The sequence below is a fragment of the Erythranthe guttata genome, chromosome 12 (assembly GCF_056151865.1).
Source record: "Erythranthe guttata isolate IM_541 chromosome 12, IM_541, whole genome shotgun sequence".
Lineage (NCBI taxonomy): Eukaryota > Viridiplantae > Streptophyta > Magnoliopsida > Lamiales > Phrymaceae > Erythranthe > Erythranthe guttata.
In genome coordinates this window covers 12296199-12311741 of record NC_142544.1, presented here as the reverse complement: position 1 = coordinate 12311741, position 15543 = coordinate 12296199, and positions in this window count along the sequence as shown.

Sequence of the window (15543 nt, the reverse complement as noted above, 5' to 3'; positions counted from 1 at the left end):
GCTCTTTGCAGTTCGCGGAGTGATAGGCGTCGCTGTTCCCGGATCATAGGCGGTGGTGGGGTTGTGGTGGCGTTTTTAGAGTCTTAGTTTGTAAAATAAATTGTATATTTTTGTTATGAATAAATTTATTTGTTTGAGTTAATATTTGGAAGAGAGATGTTTGGGAATTTGTTTTGATAGGAAGATTTTTGGGGATTTGATTTGATTTAATTAAGGGTATTTTTGCCGTAATAAATATTATTAATTTATTAAAACATTCAATTTTGAGTTGGATTTACATACATAAATTATAATATAGAGGAACCTATAACAAATTGCCCCTATTTTTTAAGGCTCGTGTTTCTTTGTCGTAGGTGGGTAGTTTAAGAACCTAATTTTTGATATTTTCTCATACAAGAGATATTAGTAAATCCCATAAAATCACTAATTTTGATATTTTGCCAAAACAAAAATTCGAAAAACTTAACAAAATAAATGTACCCAGGAACTGAATAATAGAAGTCTATAATTAATTGCATAGATACAGACAAGAGAATAGGAGCTAATATAAATATTGTTAAAATAAGTTGTATTATATGAAATTAATACAACAAAACGTAATTAATTAAATAAATGACAATTATAGCTATCAAATAAGCGGAGAAAATCCCTTAGAATTTATCGGGAGCAAACTTACTTTTATTAATAAGATACATTTTTTTAAGATTTCGTTTTTATTTTGCGCAGGTGCAAATAGTGTACAAAGAGCTATATTGGCAGATTGTGCTAGTGATTACACGCAAAGGACAGGCATGCAAAGGACAGGCATGCTAAGCTGTAGATACGCCGACACACGGGGACTAGTGACTTAGCCCGTTGATCGGTGACCGGTCTCGTAAACGATTTTGGGTTCCTCATATCATAACCCGTGACCCCCGACATATCAACCCGGATGACCCGACGGGATAAAGAAAATCTAAAAGAAAATGAAAATCCATCAAAGGCTAGTTTGCCCTTGACCAGTGGCGGATCTAGCTATGGTCTAGGGGTGCAGTTGCACCCCCTTGAACAAATAATACTCTTATACATATATTTACAGAAAAGGCTATTGGTTGAGGTGGTAAAGAGATTCTCGTTCTATTAATAGGTCGCAAGTTCGATTTCCCACCCTCTGAAACTCGAATTTCTTTTTCAAATCTTAACTTTTTCACATTTTTCACTTTAAATAATTCCACAATTCACCTAAAATTTGTAAATTATAAATTTTTGGTCCACTATTTTTTCAAATCTTAACATTTTCACATTTTTTCTCTTTAAATAATTCCACAATTCACCTAAAATTTGTAAATTGTAAATTTTTGGTCCACTATTTTTATAAAGTGATATTAATTTTTTTTTTTCTACAATTTCGAACCCTCTTGGCAAAAATCCTGGATTCGCCACTATCCTTGACCTACTGGATCTGACATGTGTCAAACCTACAATTCGACGAGCCAAATTAAAATATATATTTTTTCCTTTTGAAATCAACGGTCGGGATCATAAAAAAAAAATTGCCATGCGATTGAGCCGGGCCGACCCATAACCAACCTGTAACCGGCCAACCTGGCGGGTCCTAACCCTTCGAACAACTTGTTCTTGATTATGTGACCATTAGTTCAATAGTTTTAACTCATGGCCCGACGAGTTGTAATAATGCGTGGGCATGCTGAGTTGTTGATCGGACGAGCCAACCTTAAACGGGCCTAGAGCGCACAAGGGGGTCTATTTGAACACCACTATACGCATTTATTGGCCAAACTAGTAAGGTAGGGAGCTCTTATTTGTATATAATTATTCGATATGACCAAATCACACAATTTTTTATGTTCTAAATTTTTGTTTATTAATTAATAAGTAGTAAATGAATCCGCATCCAAACATATAGGTGAATGGGATAAACATCTACGCTCGTTCAATAACTTGTAAATTGCACGAGAGATGTAAGCCACACGATCATATTCATGTGGAATTTGAATTTGGGACATTTGACATATCTTTGTTGCTTCTTTTACTAGGCCATCCTTTTCATGGCCATAAGCACTAATTATTTTTTTAACAAATGCATTGGAATATTAATGAATTAAAATTACTAGATTGTCGTAGTTGACAAAACTTGTAGCACTTTCCGGTCAATTAGTTTTGGAGCAAAATAGTACTCCCTTTGTTTTACAATATCTATCTTTTTTTTAGACATTCTTTTAGGTTTCCGGTCAATGTGGTTATTTTATGTTGGGGAAACGAATTCGTGATAGATACACCTATGTCCGCCTCCATGCATCCTCCGGTTTTGGATGGAACAAAATACACCTACTGGAAACTAAAGATGAGGGCATTCATAAAAACAATTGATGAAAGGACTGATGAGCCTTGTTGACGGGATGGACTCCTCCATAACAAACTAGTGAAGATGGTGATACCAAGTTCTACATGAAGTTGATTGGACCACTGAACATATTTCAAGAGCCAGTTACATCTCAAAAGCATTAAATGCCATTTTTAACTCTGAGGACACCACAATATTCAAGCTTATCTCCGTATACACAAGTGCAAAAGATGCTTGGGACGTACTTCAATTGCATTATGAAGGGTCTCAAATCGTGACAAGAACAAACCTCTGATTAATGTCCCCAAAGTTTAAACGACTAAGAATATATGAAAATGAAACCATTTCCAAACAATGAGAAGATCATTGATTTGGCAAATAAATTTCAAGTACTTGAAGGTCCATTGAGCAATGAAACACTAGTCAACAAAGTATTGAGAACACTCCCAGAACGGTTTAATATAAAGGTTACGACAATTGAAAAATTGTCTGACACATCCACCATTAGACTTGATGAACTAATGGTAAGTCTCAAGTCTAGTGAGATAAATGATGAGAAGGAAAATAAACTAATAGGGGTGAAGTATGTGACTAATGCACTGCAAGCAGATGTTGCTCACAACGTCACAACACACGATGATGAAGATTTGGATGCTGAAGCTTGTTTGAACAATTTTGCTCTTCAAATCAGAAAACTCTAACAAGGTCAAAAACGGATTCAAAACCGACCGAACTACAGACAAAAGCTTCGGACGGCCGCCTGAAATCTAAGATGGCCGTCCGAGACCCCGAATCTGCACAGTAAGGGAGTTTTAATTGGACAAGGTAGCTCTTTCCTTTTGATGAAGTCTTAACCACTATATAAACACAATTCAATGGGACCCAAACACGAAATTTTACACCAAAAAAGGCAAAGATCAGAGAACTCAAAGATTCAAGCATAACTTTTCTTATTTCTTTTATTTATTCTATTTTGTTTATCATAAGAATTACGAGTAGCTAAGTCTCTATCTCTAGCATTTTATTCGAACCCTGTGTGAGACTTGTGAACCTAGTTCTATGATTTTATGCAAGAATTAATTTTGATTATTTCATCTACTTGATTTATTATGCGCATGAACTTGATCACTTTATGTCTTTTATTTTTATTATTGAATATGCATGAATTGGAAGATCGGTTTAATAATTAGAATTGTGGTAAAAGAACGTTTGTTGTGTTAGCATAAAAATATAGTTAACCTCTTAGGTAGCCATTATTGAGATTTGTACTTAATGCTTTGTTCTTGATTGAATTGCATAGAAATATAGTGATTTAATCCTGAATAATAGAATCATAATACATTCGAAAATGTGTTATGACTTATTCAGCATTTGAGTTTAGTTACTAATCTGAATTTCTTGCATAATTGAGGGAATTGGGGGATTAATAATCTCATAGGGGAAGATAAAATCCTAGGCTCGTTCAAATTAATAAATCTTCGTGGTTATTTGATTTAATTGTTATTTGCTTTTTATAATTTAGTTTAATCTAGTAATCTTCTCCAAATTAGACTGTGTAGGGTGGGTTTGAACATAATTGTGAGAATCTAGCGCTTAGAATTAGATACTTAAATGTTCCTTGTGGGATCGATACTCAGACTTAATTGTCCACTATATTACTTGTACGATACGTGCACTTACGTGTAGGTATTTCCAACCAACAGTCATATTAGACCATACTGTCAGAAACTAAAAACTGATAGGTTGTTGTATCACGTGTCCCATAACACTTAGAACAACACCACTAAAATGAAAGTTGTCTTGTCTGAACCTAAGCAGATATGGATACCTAGGGATAAGAAAATTACTTGCAATGTTGTATATACATCTAGGAATGCTAACATTTCAGGATCATGGTACTTTGATAGTGGGTGTTCAAGATATATGACATGCACAAGAAACCATCTTATCAATTATCAACCACTGAAAAGAGGACAAGTTACATATTGTGAAGGTGAAAAATAAAAGTGACTGGAAAAGGAACACTGAATGTCATTGGTTTGCCTAAGGTTATAACAACGAGTTACATGTAGAAGGCTTAATGTCAAATCTTATCAGTATCTGTCAACTGTGTGACGACAATCTAAGAGTTGTATTGGATAAACTCTCTTGTTCTGTATATGATGCTAATCGTCATTGTCTTATGACAAGTTCGAGATCTACAAATAATTGTTATCAAACCTGTGAAAACGTCACGTACTAATGATGTCGGTATGTGACATCAAAAAATGGATCGCACCAACTTCAGAACATTCATATTGTTCCGTAAAAGGAATTCCAAATCTGAAGTTCCATGATGCATCAGTATGTGGAATGTCTCAAACGTGCAAACAAACAAAGGTGTCACACAAGGTGAAACAACAATTTGGAACTCAAAGATGTTTGGAATTACTGCACATGGATCTCATGGGTTCAACTGAGGTAGAAGAGTACTGGGGAGGGGGGGATGCGTTGATGATTTCTCTCGTTTTTCTTGGGTCTATTTCTTAAAAGAAAAGTCTAACACATTTCAAGATTTCAAGAAACTTCATAATTTAATTTGTAATCAGCTTTCTTTAAATATAGCTAGGATTAGAACTGATCATGGAAAAGAATTTGAAAATTCCTATTTTTCAAACTTCTCTGATAAAAAGGGAATCTCTCATGATTTTTCAGCCCCCAAAACTCCTTAGCAAAATGACATAGCTGATAGAAAAAATAGAACTTTGCAAGAAATGACTCGAGTAATGTTACATGCCAAAAACCTTTCAAAAAGATTTTGGGCAGAAGAAGTTAACATAGTGGTCATATTTCTAACACAGTGTACCTAAGACTAGGTACACTATGATTGCATACCAAAATTTAAAGGGCAAGAAACCTAATCTTTCATATTTACATGTCTTTGGATGCATATGCTATGTTCTAAATGATATAGATCAACTTACCAAATTTGATTCCAAAAGTGATAACGGAATATTTGTTGGATATACACAAAACAGACTAAACAATCATGCTTATAGAATATATAATCTTAGTACTAAGACTATTGTTGAATCAGTAAATGTGGTATTTAATGATTTCCCTGATCTTAGTGAAAAAACAGCTGAACATGAAGTAGGTTTGATAGATATGACACATGCATAGTCTGAGGATGAACAAGAAAAAGATGAGTTCACTTCAATAGCTCCCTCAAGACCAGCAAGCAGTAATGATGGTGTTGTTCCAAGATTAACAAAACCTCTAGCAACACCGTGTCCAGGTTCAGCAGAATCTGATCATAGATGATCAAAGAAATGGTGTACGAAATAAGAAACCCTCCAGCAGAATACAAAAGAATCATCCCACATCTCAAGTTGTTGGAGATATTTTTGATACTATGAGTACAAGAGATACGGAAAAAGTAAACTACAAAGAAATGGTAAAATAACTTCTTTGAACCTAAAAACATCACAGTTGCATTAAAAGGTAACTTCTTGATTAATGCCATGCATGAGGAACTTCATCAGTTTGTTAGAAATGATTTTTGGACCTTAGTTCTCAGACATGGCTATGTGAATGCCATTGGAACTAAGTGGATATTTAAAAATAAATCTGATGAAACTGGAAAAGTTGTTACAAACAAAGCTATATTGGTAGCTCGATGTTACACCAAAGTAGAAAAAAAAAGATTTTGATGAAACATTCGCTCATGTTACAAGAATAGAATCCTTAATATTGTTTCATGCTATTTAAAAATACCACTACATCAAATGCATATTAAAATTGTTTTTTTTAAACGATGTTCTGAATGAAGAGGCTTATGTTGAACAACTTAAAGAATTTGAGGATCCTGCCAAACCTAGTCATGTTTATAAATGGAACTTTGTACGGGTTGAAACAAGCTCCTAGAGCTTGGTACCAAAGACTTACTGATTTTCTCCTCAAAATTAATTTAGAAGAGAAGAAGTAGATAGAACCCCATTCATAAAGAGAACTAATTGAAAAGTAATTATCGTACAAATTTATGTGGATGATATTGTTTTGGTTCTACCTGTTCAAAATTACTTAAAGCCTATATTTTTTACTTTTGTGATGAGTACGATTGGAGAATTAAACTTTTCTTGGCTTGCAAATCAAACAATCTTATGAGGGAATCTTTATTTCTAAAAATAATTATGTTATGAATGTTGTGAAAATATTTGATTTGGAAAATGCCAAGCACATGAAAAGTACTACGGGATCAAACCAGAAACTCTCAAAAGGCGATGTTGTTGAAGGTGTTGACAACACGCTATACAGAAGTATGATTGTAAGTATTTTGTATCTAACAAGTACACCGGATATCATGTTTAGTGTATGTGTATGTGCAAGATATCAAGCAAATCCAAAGGTAACTTCATTTAAAGGTTGTCAGAAGGATCATCGGTTATGTTGCTGGCACCTTAGATTTTGGAATCAAATATTTCAAAGATACAAACACCAATCTTATAGGGTTCAATGATTCAGATTGGGCTAGAGATATTAATGATTGGAAGAGCACATTTGGTGCTTGCCTTTTATTTGGGAAAGAATCTAGTATCTTGGGTCAGCCAAAAATAAAATTGTGTCTCTCTTTCCACAGCTGAATCAAAATATGTACAGTTGATAGTTGTTGTGGTCAATTAATTTGGATGAAGCAAATGCTAGATGATTATGGCCTATCGAGTGATACTTTAACCATGGACGGTGATAATTCTAGTGTCATTGACATTTCTAAAAATCTTGTCCAACACTCATAGACGAAACATATTGATATTAAGTATCATTTTATCCGTAATATAGTTGAAAAGAACATAATCTGTTTAAAATATGTCTCCATAGAAAATCAATTAGCAGATACTTTTACTAAAGCTCTTGACTATGAGAGATTTTCTAAACTCAGAAAATGTCTTGGCATGAGCACTTTGTATAATGTTCTACAACGTGTTACAACACCCATAAGAATTTTTAAAGTTCTAACATGATTATTTAGGGGTCATCATAGGTATTGGTTTCCCCGAGGCTCCGATATTGGGCTTACATTTCTTATACCTGTGACGGTCCTAATGCAACAGTTCCTAAAAAAAATCTCACTATGGTTCATCTACCATTCACAAGAATTCCAAGTATCTAAGGAGTCTTTCACACATATGTGATCATGCTCCATGTGAAAATAATTCATAAGGCATGAGCCAAACTCCTCTATTTGATAATTGGAATGAGCAATTGAGGAATCTTTCAAGCTGACCCTTTATTATGTTCCACGTGAAAATTTTAATTTGACAATAAGGGTAGTGATTTCCAAAAAAACTCTATGTTGCACAATAAAAATAGAAGGATCCGAAATAAGGGAACAAAAATTACTAAACAACTCTAAATTGCCAATAGTTGTAATATTTATATATATATATATATATATATATATATATATATATATATATATATATATATATATATATATATATATATATATATATATATGGCTTATTTTATATACCCTAGCTACCAAATAAGCCATGGATAAACTCAAGGCAAAATCATCATTTGACGTACCCCCTGGAGAGGCGAAAGTACTATACTACACTTATATGCAATTTTCGGCCAAATGCCTTCAACATTTCTGGTCCTGCATTTAGCATTTTCGCTGATTTATTTAGTATTATTATTCTTTATTTATTTTAATATACATGTTTGTTACATTTATATATATATTTATCTTTTTTCATTTTTTTTAAATAAGTTTTTTTTTTATTTTTTTTTTTCAAATCAATATGTTTACTGTACTGAAAATAACAACATATAACTACATATAACTGTAGTAAACTATAGTAATTCGTAGTTATGTTCATTTTTTTACCCCATATTTTTAGTCAATATATCAATTATATACACACACGAATATTGTCTTATACAAAAGAAATTTATAAATTCCAACAACAAAAATTTACAAATTTCAATATTTATACTATAAATCACATCACAACCAATAGAATACAAATAAAAAATACACAAATATATGTATATGTAACTAACTACATGTTACTATATGTAACTAGTAATGTATAGTAATGTACAGTAATGTATACAGTCTCTTGAACAAAGCAAGTGTAACTTCAACCAAAATTTTTGACACTTCCAAGGAAATGATTAATGGCCTTCATTACGCTGCAATGGCAAAATCAAAACAAAAAAAATATTTTAGTGCAAATCAACAAAAATTAAAGAAACATTAAAACACTCAAAAATTAACAAACACTAAGAGAAAGAGAGAGAGAGGAGAGAGAGAGAGAGAGAGAGAGAGAGAGAGAGAGAGAGAGAGAGAGAGAGAGAGAGAGAGAGAGAGAGAGAGAGAGAGAGAGAGAGAGAGAGAGAGAGAGAGAGAGAGAGAGGGGGAGAGAGAGAGAGAGGGAGAGAGAGAGAGAGAGAGAGAGAGAGAGAGAGAGAGAGAGAGAGAGAGAGAGAGAGAGAGAGAGAGAGAGAGAGAGAGAGAGACCATAGCTGTGAATTTTAGATCAAACCGTTAATGACTCCTCACCCCAAGCGCCTCCTACCAAAACCCTAGCCGCCGCTAACCACCCAAGGTTCTGCGCTCACAAATGCAAAAAAATATAGAAATAAATCTGAAAATATTAAAATGAATGAAATTTCCATCAAAATATAGATCCCGACGAGAGGAATCCAACAGTGGGTAGCTCGTCAAATTTCGACTAGCGAAAAATAAATTACACCTCTAGTAAGACCACCGTCGTCGAAATACGCCGACTGAATTTTTTTTTAGCAGAAACAGATCTAACACTCCAAACAAAATGAAATAACCACCAACAGAAAGAGCTCGATGAGAGGAATCCAACGATAATTGAACCATCGAAATTCGACCACCGGAGAAAGAGTTATGGTCCGGAAAGCAATATCGCCGGTTAGAGACCTTGGGGGCCGGATTTGGATCTGGGAATTGAGAGAGGAAGATATAGACCGATATGGGCTGGCTAGGGTTTAAAACTGATTTAAAAGGGTATTCTAGGTACTTCAGGATGGGCTAGAGGGGGTATGTCAAATTATTATCCAAATGAATGGAGTTTGCACTAGGGTGTAAACAACATGGTGGTTAGTTATATATATGTAGATAAATAAATTTTATCCAAAATAAAGGGGCAATTATGCAATTATGGGGACAAGGAGTTTTATGCAAATTCAATGGCAGTTCCGCAATTAGATATTTGAATATAAATCAAATCAAATTATATGCCATGAAAAGTGGCGTATATTAATATTTGTCTATTTTAATTTTAGGGATTTAATATTGATTCCTAAATTAAATAGATAATTGATTTTAAATATATATATTGACCAATAGGATTATTTCTTCTCTTCCAAGTTAAGAGATAAATATCAATTTAAATCGGGCCAATCAAATCGCGCCACATCATCAGTAAGGCCCATCAAGGACTCTTGTTCTACCACTATAAGTAGGGACCCTCCCTTCACAATTCAAACACAACTGAAGGAGCAGAAACCGTAGGAGCAAGATTCTCTCTACAATTCAAGAAGCAAGGAAGAAGAATTCGTAGGAGGTAAGATTCTCTCTCTACATTCAAAGTGTTCTTCGTCATATTCGAGGTGTTCTTGAGCAAATTCAAGGCATTCTTCATCAAATCTAGCGTTCGATCCGAGATAACGGTGCCAAACCTTCGGATTAACGTTAATCAATTCAAGTCAAGATCACTGGAAGATTGAAGGGCCAAATCCATCAAGAATTTCAAGATCTTCAAGTCAAATCAAGTCAAAGTTCAACGTTCGATCCGAGATTCAAGTCGCAAGACCCTTGGAAAACGTTATTCAAATCCAAAATCAAACCCGGAGAAGATCAAGTCAACGACCCGACTCCGAAAATTCAAGTCAACTATATATTTTTCTAGAGAGAAGAATCAGAGGATTAAAATAGAGATTGTAACCCGCAATTTATTTATTTTATTTAATAAAATCATCTTTGTTCAATTTTTCTTGTTTGTTTATATCGCAGATAAGAATTTGTTGTTACAAATTTTGGCACGCCCGGTGGGACATCTCTACCTCTCATCTCTTCTCTCTCTCGAAGATCCTAGTAGCTGTTCTACGTTCACAATGAAGGCTGCTACTTCAAATTCATCAAGCATAGGCGTAGTTACAAGGAGTATGGCTAAGAAGCTGCAGACATCCTCCGAGACTAGCTCAACGCCCCAAATCATCGAAAAAGGCTCGTCACCTCTCGTCAACATAGGTGGAGGCGTGGAAGGATCTAGAGGAGAAGCTTCATCATCCACGTCCCTTTCAACATCAAACTACTCTGAGGTGGCTCCCGTCATGACGACACATGCTACGACCATGGAGGAGCAGATGGCGATCTTGACCAAGGCCATTGAAGGGTTAACAAAGCACATTCAAGAACAAGACTCCCAAATCGCGATGTTGCGGGACAAGGTTGATGGTAGCCACGACATGGGAAAACAAGGCGAAAATCACACCGAAGCTGAAACTTCTGCAAGGCGACATCCAATCGAAAGGGAGAAGAGCCCGGCTGAAGAATTCCAGGTTTCGTCAGAGGGGTTGATTCCTATAGACCAATTGAAGGAGTTCATCATGGGGACTATCAAGGACAAGTTCAATGAGGGTTCCAAATCGTCGTCAACATACACCAAGCCATACACTCTAAGAGTAGACGACTTGAAGATTCCAATCGGTTACCAACCTCCGAAATTTCAGCAATTTGATGGCAAGGGCAACCCAAAACAGCATGTGGCACATTTTGTTGAAACTTGTAACAATGCCGGGACTTTCGGAGACTATCTCGTTAAACAATTCGTCCGATCGTTGAAGGGGAATGCTTTCGATTGGTATACGGACCTAGAACCGAACTCAATTGACAGTTGGAGTCAGATGGAACAAGAATTTTTGAATCGCTTCTACAGCACCCGAAGAACAGTGAGCATGATCGAGCTCACAAACTCTCGCCAGTGGAAAGAAGAGGCCGTCATTGACTATATTAACCGCTGGAGGAATTTAAGCCTGAATTGCAAGGACCGATTGTGAGAGGCTTCAGCTATCGAGATGTGCATTCAAGGAATACAATGGGGACTCCGATATATCCTACAAGGGATTCAACCTAAGAGTTTTGAAGAGTTGGCCACTAGAGCGCACGACATGGAGTTGAGCATTATGGCTAGTGGAGTTGAGGGACCACCAGTTCAAGAACCTCGACAGTTGAAAGAAAAACAAGACTTTCGGAAGGGGGGTAGAATTTTCTCTAAAACCTCAAGTAAAGAATCTTTGGCAGTGAATGTAACCCCTATCAAATTTCAAGGAAAAATGAACGGAAACAATGAGGAAAAACAAGATTTTTCTCAAGAAAGAAGAGAAAGAAGACTTACCCTCAAAGAAATGCAAGCAAGGGAGTACCCGTTCCTCGACACTGACGTGGCTGGAATATTTGACGATTTGCTAAGTTTTAAACTTATCGAGTTGCCTGAAATGAAGCGCCCCGAAGAAGCTAGCAAGACCGATGACCCAAAATACTGCAAGTATCATCGGTTGGTCGGGCACCCAATTCATGATTGCTTCGTATTCAAAGATAAAATTATGCAACTAGCTCGCCAAGGACAGATATCACTTGAAGAGATCAGCGCCAATACAAACTTTATCGTCAGCAGTTTTGAGTCCTTTGACATGACGACAACGAACGTAAACGAAGGAGATGATGATCGTATTAACATCTCATGCAACACGATAATTGAAAAGGAGATCGCTGCTAGTGGAACAACTCCGTCTTCAAATGAAGTTTGTACCGTGATTAGTAAATGCATGTCGACAATGACTTTCGCTGATGAAGATTTGCTTCTTGGTTCCAAACCACACAATAGGCCATTGTTTGTTGCCGGCTACGCTCGTGAGCAGAAGGTGAATAGAATTTTAATCGATGGAGGTTCTGCAGTCAATATTTTGCCGTTGCACACTTTAAAGGAATTGGGGATCTCCACGGAGGAGCTCAAAACTAGTCGCTTGATGATCCAAGGATTTAATCAAGAAGGACAAAGGGCCCTTGGTATCATAAGGATAGAGTTGTTAATGGATGATATGTTGTCCACCGCACTGTTCCATGTCATTGATGCAAGAACCTCATATCGCATGCTTCTCGGGCGACCTTGGATACATGAGAATAGTGTGGTTCCTTCTTCTTGGCACCAATGCTTCAAGTATTGTCGAGACGGAGTAGTTAAAATGATACTCGCCGATGATAAACCGTTCACCGAGGCATAAGCTCACTTTGCCGATGCTAAGTACTATCTTGATGATGAGAAGACGGTGAAAGCCAAAGAAATTCTACTTGTCGAAGAACCAAAACGAAGAAATAATCAAGACAAGGATCCTTTAGCGTGTGAGGCTTTGAAAGATTTGATGTTTCCCCTAACACCAATTGACGAGAAGCGATCAACTTCTCAACCACCTAAAGGATTTTTTCATCCCGCAGAAGAAACCCAAGAGGAATGCGAAGAATTCTCCGAGTCCCAAATGACAAAATGCTTTGGCCCAAATGCTTATAAACTCTTAGTGAAAGCTGGTTTCAACCCACATGAAGATTCTACGCTTGGAAGGCTTCCTGCCGAAGTTGTTGGCGAAAAGGTGCATGGCCTCAATACTACTCAAATAATGTTGAAAGAAAAAGGACATGCTATTCAAAGTCCTCGAGTTGGTCTTGGATTTGTGCCACAAAAACCAATCCGTATTGCTATCAATAGAGCTACCAGTAATTACATAATCGAAGATGAATTCTCATCAACAAACGATTTTCTTGAAAGTGGAGAAAAAGTGAGAAGGAAATCCGTCTTTGATAGGCTTACACCATCTGTCTTCGATAGACTCGCGCCATCCGTCTTTGATAGACTTGGACCACTTAGAGAGTGGGGGCATGGAAAAGGTGACAAACGAGGGTTGGATAGACTTACGCCATCCGTCTTTCATAGGCTTGGACCACTTAGAAAGTGGGGGCATAACAGAAGCAACAAGCAAGATTTGGGTGTCTCTAATACTAAAATCACAAAAACACGAAGGATTCGAAGTTCAATTCCATCTCGCATGAAACGGCGTACTTATTTGACCATATCATGTGGTAAAGAGTTGAAGGCTAAAATGCGAACTGTCGTCTTTACAAAAATCCAAGATGACGAGGAAGATGACAGAGAAAGTGTGGCATCATCGTATCATATCACTTTAAGTGAAATAGACGTGATTGAGGAAGAAGACGCTGAAACTGCCCCACCCGAGCTTGAAGAAGGAGTCAAAGCCACCATCGATGAGTTAAAGGAAATTAATTTAGGAGATGCGGAGAATCCTCGACCAATCTACATTAGCGCTTTACTGGCCGTCAACGAAGAGGAGACTTATATTGAATTGTTGCACGAGTTCAAGGATGTGTTTGCATGGTCTTATAAAGAAATGCCCGGATTGGATCCAAAAGTGGCAATACATCATCTCTCCGTGAAGAAAGGAGCTCGCCCTGTGAAGCAAGGCCAACGTAGATTTAGGCCTGAATTAGTCCCTGCAATTGAGGCTGAAGTGAACAAACTTATTGAGGTTGGTTTCATTCGAGAAGTCAAGTACCCAACATGGATTTCAAGTATCGTCCCTGTTAGAAAGAAGAATGGACAAATTCGTGTGTGTGTCGACTTTAGAGATTTGAACGAAGCATGCCCTAAGGACGACTTTCCAATGCCAATAGCCGAACTAATGATCGATGCTACTACAGGCCACGAAGCATTATCATTTATGGATGGGTCGTCCGGATACAATCAAATACGAATGGCGCCGAAAGACGAAGAATTAACAGCCTTTCGCACACCTAAGGGCATCTATTGCTATAAAGTGATGCCGTTTGGCTTGAAAAATGCCGGTGCTACATACCAAAGAGCCATGCAGAAGATATTTGATGACATGCTCCATAAAGATGTTGAATGTTATGTGGATGACTTGGTGGTTAAATCCAAAAGAAGGGAAGATCATCTCCAAAATTTGAGAAAAGTCTTCGAGCGCTTGAGAAGGTACCAATTGAAGATGAATCCGTTGAAATGTGCATTTGGTGTTACTTCGGGGAAGTTTCTTGGATTCGTAGTTCGTCACCGAGGCATAGAAATCGAACAAGCCAAGATTGATGCAATTTTAAAGATTCGCGAGCCTAGAAACATTCATGAGCTCAAAAGTTTGCAAGGAAAGTTGGCATACCTAAGAAGGTTCATTTCAAACTTAGCCGGTCGGTGTCAACCATTCAGCCGACTTATGAAGAAAGATGTTCCCTTTGAATGGGATGAAGCTTGCACTAGTGCCTTTGAAAGTATAAAATCGTATTTAACGAAGCCTCCTGTGTTGATTGCACCAGTGCCCGGACGATCGTTGATACTCTATATTGCTGCTCAAGAACGATCTGTCGGAGCTTTACTAGCCCAGGAGAATGATGATGGAAAAGAGAGTGCCTTATACTACTTGAGTAGAACAATGACACCAAATGAATTGAACTACTCGTCAATCGAAAAGACATGCTTAGCGCTCATTTTTGCAATTCAAAAGTTGAAGCATTATTTTCAAGCACATGTTGTCCGTCTGATCTCAAGGATGAATCCTCTAAAGTATGTCATGTCAAAACCCGTCCTATCCGACAGACTCGCAAGGTGGTACCTGCAATTGCAACAATTTGACATAACATATATTCCACAAAAGGCTGTGAAAGGACAAGTTCTAGCTGATTTCTTGGCAGATCACCCTATCCCAGCAGAGTGGGAGTTATCCGACGATCTACCCGATGAAGATGTTCTTGTGATTGAAGTTAGTCCTCCTTGGAAGATGTACTTTGACGGAGCTTCTCACAGTGAAGGAGCAGGCGCCGGAGTAGTATTCGTCACATCCAACGGCGAAGTGTTGCCTCACTCTTTTACCTTAACACAAAATTGCTCAAACAATGTTGCTGAATATCAAGCTCTTATCCTTGGGCTAGAAATGGCAGTTGATATAAAGCAACTAAATTTGGAGGTATATGGAGACTCCAAGTTGGTGATCAATCAGATACTTGGATCATACGAAGTAAAGAAGCTCGATTTACTCCCTTATGTGGATTACGCTAAAAGACTTATCGGGTACCTTGGTGATGTGACGATAGAACATGT